This window comes from Oryzias melastigma, linkage group LG7 (assembly GCF_002922805.2).
Source record: "Oryzias melastigma strain HK-1 linkage group LG7, ASM292280v2, whole genome shotgun sequence".
NCBI classification, from domain to species: Eukaryota; Metazoa; Chordata; class Actinopteri; order Beloniformes; family Adrianichthyidae; genus Oryzias; species Oryzias melastigma.
The window spans coordinates 29,150,136-29,160,546 of record NC_050518.1 but is presented as its reverse complement, the minus strand read 5'-3'; the positions used below and the strand labels follow the sequence as shown (position 1 = coordinate 29,160,546).

Genomic DNA, 10,411 nt, shown 5'->3' with positions numbered 1-10,411 from the left:
CTAAAACTAAATTAAACTGGGCATCCCTGCCTTTAGACCAGGAGTCTGCAACCTGAGGCTCTGGAGCCACGTACGGCTCCTTCATCCCTCCATTGTGGCTCTTTGGCTTTGAATAAAAATTCTAACAAATTCCAAAAATAAAATGTTTAAGGTTCATGTCTTCTAATTAATCAAGTTTTGTTATCCGTATTTTGGATTTGAACCTGTCAGATAACTGAGATAAATAATGTTAAGAGTGTGAATAAAGGACATAAAGATTCATTTAAAAAAATAGATTCTACACCAATGTTGTCATGTTTATATTTGATAGTAAACAGGAGAAAAAAGTCCTGAAAATTGAAAATTCAATGTTTGATTTGACTTTCTTTTATTTTTATTTCAAGTAAATCTGCTGCAGCAAGAGAAGCTTATTTGAAACATGATGTAATACATTTTGAAGGAAACGTATGTACTGTAATGAAAAGTAAAATGAGTTGAAATGAAAGTACAAAGAAAATTATGTAAATTCAATTATTTTAATTATTTAAAAAAAACATACTTTATTTAAAGAAATGGCTACAAAAACATAAATAAAGTGTATTTTTCTAAACTGTGACTGTGCGGCTCTTTCTCGGTTTTGGTTACGAAAAATGGGCCAAATGGCTCTTTCAGTACCAAAGGTTGCAGACCTCTGTTGTAAACCCTCCCTCTCTGTAAGGAAAAATACAAAATAAAAAAAAACAAAAACAGATTCTGGAACAAAAAAAGAAGAAACCTCAGGGACATCCACATGAAGGAGGGATCCTCTCCCAGGATGGACAGGCGATTTACCAGGACTGTTAAAGAAAAAAGTGCTTATCTAACTCAACAACTACATGTTTGAATAGAGTAGCAGATGGGTTTCATCCAGATGGAACTGGGGGACACCTGTGGGGGGCGAGAGGAGCCAGACGCCAGGTCCACGGCCAAAAACAGGAGCACAGACGAGCCACCTGGAATCTGGAATCTCTCAAGTGGAGAAGATGGACAACATATCAATCACACAGTGTATTCATAGTGGATTCAGAGATAATTTTAGTTACAGGTTTATATATATCAGGTTTTCACTTCTGCAAATGTGTGGTGTCATTTTTGAAGTTAAAAAAAGGAGTAATCATGTGTTCAAACTGATTAAAATCTTATATATTCTGCCACTATATAGGATTCTGGGGGTTAGGGAGCAGTGAAGGAATTCAGACACAACCTAAGAGTACTACTCCAAGAAATGTTTCTTCAGCTGCTTGTTTGATCCATGTTGATTGTGTATGAAGTTGAAATTTTATGCAGTGTGTTGTGTATTAGCTTGTGGAGGTTGATTGATTGTTTTTGGTGCCTTGATTTTTGGCGTCAATGTTGTTGTGGTGTTTTGGCTGTAAAGGCAGAAACAGATTTTTGATTGATGTGTTTGAAGGTTTTTTTTAGAGAGATGAAGCAGATAGAGAACCTACGGGACAGAATTCACTGTTGTTCATATCTTAAACAGAAAATAAAGACAAGTAATCGGCCTCCACTCTTCCAGATCTTTACATATGACAACATCCGTTACATCAGGAGCGGAGTTTCGTCCTACATCAGGATGTTCAGCCACCTGAAGGAGCTGCTGGTTCTGAGTTAGAGTCATCGCACTCGACCCCCCCATCCATGGAAGACTCCTCACCTCTCAAGTCAGAAAGGTGGAAGGAGAAGGTCTCTGGAGGCCTGTCAGAGCCAGAACCATTGGCTGGATCTGAGAATTGAAACGAGCGAGGGGGACTTACTCCATGGAAAAGAAATAAATTCAGTGATAAGGACACCGCCATGTTGGACCAGTGATTGGTTCAAGTGTGTCTGAGTCACTGTTTCTATGGCAATCCCTCTCACCAATCAGGAGTGAGCTAGTTGGAAGGGCTTAATGAAATCTGTCAAACATTTTGAATGTCAGACGTGGGGGTCATTAGGCTCCACCTACTTTTATTGAGGCATCTGATTGGCCAGTTCAAAACTTTAGTACCTTAAACTGCATAAAACATATAATTTAAAAAAATTAATTAAGAACATATTAAAAAGGTGAACACCCTGAGAAAAAAGTCCTTCCTTTTTGCTCTGAACATGAACATTTCCTCATCGAGAAGCACCAGAATCTCTCAGCTCTACTATCCAGTCGAGTCTCAGAAGCTTTTAGGTGCTGCTCATAAAAGATGTCTTTGGATGGACCATCAAAGCCGATCAATAAAGAAGGTTCATTTCCCTTGAGAAAATGTGACAAAAACAAAGAGCACAGTGTCAGGATCTGATCTGGAGTTCATCCTTCATTCTTTTGAATTATTTTAATTCACTTTATTCATGTATGTTTTGACCAAAAGCTCTTTATATCAGCTCCAGCTCATTCCAAAACTGGAGCTTGCAAAGGTTTCATCTGGAACCAACAGAATTCACATCACCTCACTTTACAGAGTGAGGTGATGTGCCTTCTTTCCCATCTACCAGCAGGGGGCAGTGCAGGCAAAGAAACAAGCAAAAGAAGAATCTCTGTGTTTTCACATAAAAACCACCAGGGGGCACTTCAGGCAAAAAAACAAACAAAAGAAGAATTTCTGCATTTTTACCCAGAAACCACAAGGAGGCAGTGCAGACTCAGTTTTTAGTTGAGTGAAAACAGAAGTTTTCTAAATCTTCAGCACATTTAAATTCACTTTTATGAATAAAAAATGTTTTGATGTGTAAAATAGTGACAAATTCAGGTTTTTGAGTCTCTAAATCAAGTTAGTGATGTCAGATGATGACGTTTGCAAACTGAATTAATTCACAGAGGCGAAGCTCTCAGTTCTGCCTCATTTAACACCAATAGTTGTATCTCTCTATGAACTAGGACAAGCACACCTGGATGAAAGATGGCTGACTATTGAGCAAAGTCACTTCAAAGCAGATCAAAGCCCTTCTGTTGCTCCTAAAACATAACCCTTATCAGTCTGGTTTCTGCCACAAAAGCTGCTTGTGTACATAGAAACACGTCAGTATTGAACCAACATGAGGGTGCCAACATGAGGACAAACTTTAAATGGGGGAGGAAGCCAGTTTTACCCTGAACTGCTATTTTTCTTTTTACCTGCTGGTCATCAGGAGCAAAGCCTGGAAAGGATGGAAAGTCCCAACAGTTGAGTGTTTTGACGCCCCATTAGTCTACTGCTGTGGACCCATCAGCCTTACGCTAATGGACCATCAAGAATCTGTGCTGCACTTCTACCAGACTTTGAGACAAACTCACTTTAAGAGGAGAAAATCACATTCAGCTGACAGCTTGGATTCAGAGGCTGCAGTCTGGCATGGTCAGAATTTAAGCCATTACTTCTGATCAAGCTCCTCAGCAACACCTGGAATCATAAACACACAAATGAGCATTAAGCTGCATCCAAAATAGCTTAAGAGGAGTTAAAAAAAACTAACACAAATCCTTTAAGCTGCCTGATGATGCAGACATTTCTCCATAAATACTAAAACATGTTTTTTTTTCTAAATGTGAATTTCTTAGTCTTATCAGCAGTAGGGAGTTTAAAGTCTAGGTATTGGGGGAAGTTTTAGAGTTGAATGAACTTAGATAAACACATAATCAAATTAAAGTTGTTTAGTCTAAATCTGGAATTTGAACGAAGATTGAGATACTGTTTGATGACTGAAAACAGATGTTGATGTTGGAAAACTCTCAAAAATTCCTTCAAAGACACGAGAAACGGCCTGCAGAGCATAAGAACATTGTCCAGAGCCTGAGGGCGTCCAAAGAGATGCCAGAAGGTTCACCAACTGACTTTGAGGGGGAAAGGTGAAATTTGGTGACAAAGATGGCAGAGAATAACCAATTTTCTCACTTATAGCCACAAAAAAAACAACAACTTTAAAACCAATTCTTGTGAAATTGGAGTCCAATTCAACATCTTCAGGACCTCAGTTTTAAGTTTGAGTCTTGATATTGTCCTTCATATTAAAGTTAATTTAAACATCAACTCCAAAAAAAAATGTTTTTTGGTGTTTTTAACATGTTTTAGTGTAATTTTTCTGGTGATGGAGGACAATTTAAAGAAAATGAAGTTTCTAATTGCATTTTTAAGATCTCTTTATTTAAATTGTGAAACAAGACCAGATAAAAAAGTTGTGAACAACTAGTGTGGATGATGGGAAATTGGGGCAGGGTTACCACCTGCCAACAGTCCCACCCACATCTCAGGTGGATTTTTGATTGAAAACTGCAGAAACTTTTTGATTTTTGAAAAACTGCCGAATCATTATTAAAAACAACTGGGAACACTTTGAAAATAGATCATGAGATGATCTGAGTAGGACTTTAGCTGCTCTGGAGTTGGAGTCACAGAAATGATTCTGCACTGATGTGTGCTCATCCATCTGCTTTGCTTCTTCAGTCATCGTTTCCAGAAGCTCATCAGGCAGAGTCACATCCAGAGACGTTCAGGAGATAAAAGACCAAAAAGGGCTCTGCCATGGAAAATGTTCACTCCGCAGACTCATTCATGCTCTTTGAGTCACCACTTCCTCATAAATACGCGTCAGCGGCAGCTCGTTTTAGCATTTTCATTGTGGCAGAAGACGGTGAACGACTCTGGAGGACGTGCTGGAAAAGCAGCTGTCCCAACAAACCTTCCCTGTGTGATCCTAACAAACAGACAGATTTAATTATGTGGTGATGAAGTCAGAGATTTCCAGCCTCTACAGAATGAAAGTGATGGACATAGAGGTTAAAAAATAAAAAAAGACAACAAGGACTCAACAGAAAAACACAGAATGACAGAGAACAAAGAAACCAGTGAACCACAGAGACAGAGTCTGTGATAGTCAGAAAACGGGAAGTGAAGTTCAACACAACACAGAACTTTCAAAAATAAAACAGGAAGTGCTGCTGCCAGGGAGATGAAGTCCAGGAAACCAAAGATCCAAGGTGCCCACTTTCCTATTATCCCATAATGCTTTTCACCCACTACATTGCAGTGTGCAGACTGCACTACTTTCCTGATCTCTTGTGGTTGTGATGGTCGTCCAACAATTTGTTGACCAAACTGTGACTTTGCTGTGTGGATTTATGTAATCAGACCTTGACTGCCCTTATGGCTTTTTGGATTTTCCTAGCCCATCTTCCCTCCCACTGATAAACCAAAAAAGACCCAATCCAATCTTCTTGTTCCCAGGGGTCTTTTAATTACGATTACCGTTTTTAGCCAAAATAAAAAAAACTTTTGTCGTTTGGTAGGACATAGTTTCTGCAGAGCGGGAGGAGTTGATTAGGAAATCACCTCTGAGTGAAAGGTACCTCAGCCTCCTCTTCCCGTTCCCATTACTGAGAGCGAGACGCAAGGAAAAAGAAGACAAACATGTATAGTCGTCTACAAGTTGATGCGTCAAAGTGAAAAAAGGAGCTTGTGGCCTTTTTGTTGTCTGCATGACAAATACAATATTTTTTAAATGATTAATACATATTTATAATCCTCACAAATACAATTATGAGCTTAATTTTCTTCATATGTTTTCTATCATTAGAGAAATTCCACAAGAACTTGTTAAAAACACAAAAAATTTCATCAAAATTGTTTTTTAACCACATCAGGACCAGTAACAAAATTGTTCATTCAAGACGTATCCAAAGAAGAGGACATCTTCTTCTTTTACGAGGCTCTCTTTGTTCACCTTCGCCCCCTGCTGGAAAAACATCATCATCACAACAGCTGCTCTGTGTTCTCCAAATCAAAGCCAGACTCCTGTAACCACCTTCTGCTTCCTGTCTGCAGCTTTCAGCCTGACCTCCTTACTCTGAAAAAACACCAAAGTAACTAACATTTATTCCAAATCTGTCAGATCTTTGATGATTTAGCACTCAGAAATTAAGGTGTGGCAGCTTCCTTGAAGTCAGTTTTTCAGACTAAAACTTTTTAAAGGTCCAATTTGATAGTGAAAATGAAGGAGAGGGGAGAAAAGGAGAAAAGCAGTGAAAAAGTGAGTCACTTTACTCTGCAATGATCAACTTTCCCTTAATTTCAAAGGTTTTCTCCAGAGTAGACAAACATCCGGCTCTTCCCGCTGTGGGATTATGACTCAGAGCCTCATGAGCTCCTGGCAGAGTCACCTTTTTGGACTCTTGGGTATGCAGGCTCTGAATCTGATCTCAGGGGGTTTTGGAAATACATGTGACCACTTTATCCCCTTTACGTAAGCCTGGCTGCTCTGAGAGCAGAGAAAGAACGGACTGCCGAAAAATTAACCGTACGGTCAACCATGGAGTCAGCTCTCTCCAAATGATGAAATATTTTGTTTTTGATGATTTATTCGACTGAAAATGAGACATTTTCTCCTGAATGAACAGCACACGATCCCTTGCAATGTGTGAAGTGTGCGACGTCTTTGAAGCTGCACCTCCCAGGTCGCTTTGACAGGCCTCCTGCCGTACTGTGAGAAACAACAGAGGCTGCTTTTGTTAACATTTGCTACCCTGGAACATGAATATGAGAAGCTTCTTCAAAAGAGAAAACTTTTATTGCTGTTTACATCTTCATAAAAGTGACGGAAACTGTAGAGACTGTCATTTATTCTGCAGAAATGAATGGTGGGCCTGTGAACGGCACCATCCGGCAGAGCAAACATGATGATTAAGTTCTGGTTTGGACCAGGACAATGGGAGGAGATGAACTTCTGTTTGACTCTTCTGGCTGCACGGACATTTGCTTTGAATTATATTTCTTTGCATTTCAGGGTAAACATGAATCCAGGCCAGAGGACGGCTGCAGCAGGAATGCAGGCTTGACTACAACCGCAGAGAAATAATGAGAAGGGACGTAAACGTGTGAATTATACACACCATAAATGGGTAATTTTTACAAGGAGGTTTTTCATCATTTATGATGGGAGTCATAAGTTCACCACATGGAGAACAGCTGAGCTAAAACAAGGATGAGAACATGAAGACCGTTCAAGAACCTTTCATTTATTACAGAAAGCTGAATTAAAATTTCATGAAAGTTTAAACAATTATAATATTGTAGAATTATTTGGAAGAGAAAAATATTGGAAAAATACTATTTTCTAAAAATAAAGGAATACATTTGATCATTGCTTTATTGTAAACTTCTTTATGCTGTAAGCAACAGGTCGTAGTGAACACTTATGCAACACGTAAGGGTAAGTAAGGGTGAAGAGGGTGAGAAACAGCCGTGTTGTACAGATATTTCATTTTTTTTTTCAACTTGCACAAGAATCCCATTAGCGCTGTTCACGTAATACGTGCGCGCTCCTTACATGGAGCCTGACATTCAGAAATCAGGAAATTAGAACAACAGAGCGTAGTTTGTTGGGGACATTGTACAGGTGTCCTACCAATGCTTACATATCACATGAACACCGTGCGCATGCAGAATTTACGCATGATCAATGATGATCCAGTACTACCAAAACTAGAGTGTAGTGTAGGAACACCACACTGGATGGTGTATGACAACATCACCAGCAAATACTGTAAATGCGTCATGAATTATCTTATGTACACTTCACGATATACACATCCATGACATCGCTTGAGGTGGCCTTACTATCCTGAAGGGAACTGCAAGTGTAATCCAGTTTAAAATACCTCTTGAAAAGAAACATTTAAATTAAAATTCAAAAATAGTAATGGTTAGAAGAAGAAAACTGAAAAAATAGAAATTAAATAGAAAATTGTTGACAATTTTTCAAAATATTTTTTCCTATTATTGTTATTTTTGTTTGGAAGGAAAAAAATTAAAACGAAACTGTAGTGCTCTCGTCAGGACATGCAAATCCGTAGACTTAACACCAAGCTTAACTCCTTTCAAAGAATCAGATGAGTCGTCGAAGTAAAGTTTAGTCGTTTTACTGGACTCTTTCAGTGAACAGGGAGTAAAAACTAAAATACAAAGAAAACAGAAAAAATCAATGTACAGATTGAGAATGCCTTGAAGTAATTAACAATACCTAAAAAGTAGCATGAAATGAAACAATAAATCACACTTACGACATTTGTTTGTCTATCTTAAATGCAGATGGCATTGGATGATGAGAACCTCTGAACCATGTGTCTCTCTTAGCCTTCTCTTCTTAACCTTTTCAGGAAGTGACCTCACTAACTTGAACAAACTTTATCAACAATGACATTTCTTTGTTAAGGTGGAACATCTCTTTCTTTCTTAAGGTGGAACACATAAACTAAACATAACAGAAACACAGAAAAAATATTAAACCCAATTTTGTATGGTTTTCATTCTTTTTGGACTCTTATTTTGAAAAGGTAAGCAGTTTCCGGTTGATGTGATCCATGTGACTGGTAACATCCAATCAGGTTGTTACAAACTACAAGAGTTTTCATGTAAGTTAGGAAGCATCCTTATGCACGCTTTGGAAACAACGGAGAGGATGAGAGACTAAGTTATCAGAGTTCGAATGTTTTTTTGGTTTTTGTTTACTTTTACATTGTGGTGAAGTAGGTTTTTTTTTTTGCTTTTCCACCTGTCTTGCCTGGGTTTTCTTTTTTTCGTAACCGGACTGAAGTTGGTGAGTGTTAAAATATTATTTAGTTTATTTGCATTTATTTGATTCTTAACATTTTTTTATTCGTCAATCTCTTGAACTGGCAGACTAAGGTAATGCGTTTATTTTGTTTAATGTTATAATTGTCAATTTTGTTGACGTTTTGGCGGGCTTTGCCCTGACATTCCATCTTGAAAGAGTTCTGTTAAAACACAAAACGGACTACCTTTGATTTTTTTGTAGTAACTTATTTGAGTGTATTTTATGTTTGCATGATAGACCCTTAGCATTAGGCCGGATAAAACAGATTCCTTTCCGAGATCCATGTGCGGGATGAAACAAGATGGCGAGCCAACACTGAACTGTTTGAAGTTATCCTAGCATAGGACCAAGCGCCCCCTGCTGGACAGTGGACAGCACTTCTACTCGGACATGGTAGGAACTTCTTTTTTTTTTTTTTTCTTCCTGAAAGTGTTTTATTTTGAGTTCACAAAGCTTCAAGGCATGCAGATTTTCAGAACCGCGCCACAAACATAAGGCACATGAACCACAAAGTAGCAGTCACATGTGAGGTCAAAATTATTATGAATACAAATGACACACACACAAAGTGAATAAAGAAAATTTAAATAATTAAAATGCAAAAGATAAATAAAAAAATAAAAAGAGGGAAAAAGTAGGTAAACAAAAGTAAGTCCTGGGTGTACATGAGACAAGAATATTAGTCCTCTCATATATTTTAAAGTTTTTATAAGCTTGAATACGTTTATTTCCCCATTGATTAATTCCAAAGTATTGAGGTAATTGTTCACCAAGTATCTTTTTAAGGCAAATAATTTTTTTTCTTTGCTCCATTTACATGTACGAAGAAAGAATTTGGCTAAAATCTAGAGACTATTGATTGCAAAATGTTGTTTATTGTCATGTAAGGTCATTCCGAATTTGATATCTTCTCCTTTTAGGGGCTGGGATACAAATTATTTGCTTGATAATCAACCTTGGAGGTCATCCCAGAGAGTATTAGAGTAAAAACAACAAAATGGCGTATACTTGTACTTGTAAAAGAATGGGTGATCTGTTGTTTCAGTGTTGAGATCACAAAAGGTACTTACACTTGTTCTTGTCCAAATTAAATCTTTGTCTAAGTTTTCTCTAGACAGAATCACATTTGTAAGAATTTTGAAATGAACTTTTTTGTGGAACTGGTTGGAACTTTCCTCTCTCCCCTGTGGAACACAGAGCACTCCTGGACAATATTGGACAATCAAACTCGAACTGACAAACACTTTTTTTGTGTTTTAACAGAACTATTTCTAGTTACTCAGCATGTTAAAAGATAGTTTTATTTTTTGGGTTTAGTCAGTCTTTTGTTTAGAAATAAGTCAAAAGTATGTCAAAAATCTTTTGAAACCTAAGGGCCTGTTTTACGGTTTATAAAATTGCTTAACATTTTTAAAATTCGGATAAATATTTTTTAAATAAAAGGAAATATTTTTAATCTGGCATCATTTAACTCCATAATCCAGAGGAGTAATAAACTACAGACAAATAGATATTCAAACACAAGAGTTCATTCAAGGACAAGTTCTACAGAACTAACTTATTTTGCATTTTAAAGACTAACCGTCGGATACATTTACAAAAAATGCAAAATGTCCATTTTAAAAATGCAAATGTGAGGGAACATTCAAGAGTGATCTGTCAGCACTCATGCCGGCTGAACTCTTGCAAAGATTCCCTGCAGGGACATTTACCTTTTCATTAGATGCCGGTTGAAGCATTTAATTGAACGATGCTGACTCATTTTAATGAGCAGTTAGAATGATTATAGCTTCCCCCTATCTCAACACTTTCTGAGATTTACTCATGCACTCCCACC

General features: G+C 37.6%; 2 long non-coding RNA genes across 2 annotated transcripts; one reads left to right on the top strand and one right to left on the bottom strand.

The window, feature by feature from the left end:
* Positions 1-7,863: 7,863 nt before the first annotated feature.
* LOC118598985 lies at positions 7,864-8,117 on the bottom strand. The gene is made up of 2 exons (XR_004948243.1): positions 8,021-8,117; positions 7,864-7,912 (listed from the first exon to the last, which is right to left on the bottom strand). It is a non-coding gene; the product is annotated as an uncharacterized LOC118598985 (long non-coding RNA).
* Positions 8,118-8,418: 301 nt separating this feature from the next.
* On the top strand, positions 8,419-9,198 carry LOC118598986. Its single transcript, XR_004948244.1, has 2 exons — positions 8,419-8,556; positions 8,812-9,198. It is a non-coding gene; the product is annotated as an uncharacterized LOC118598986 (long non-coding RNA).
* The last annotated feature ends 1,213 nt before the right edge of the window (positions 9,199-10,411 follow it).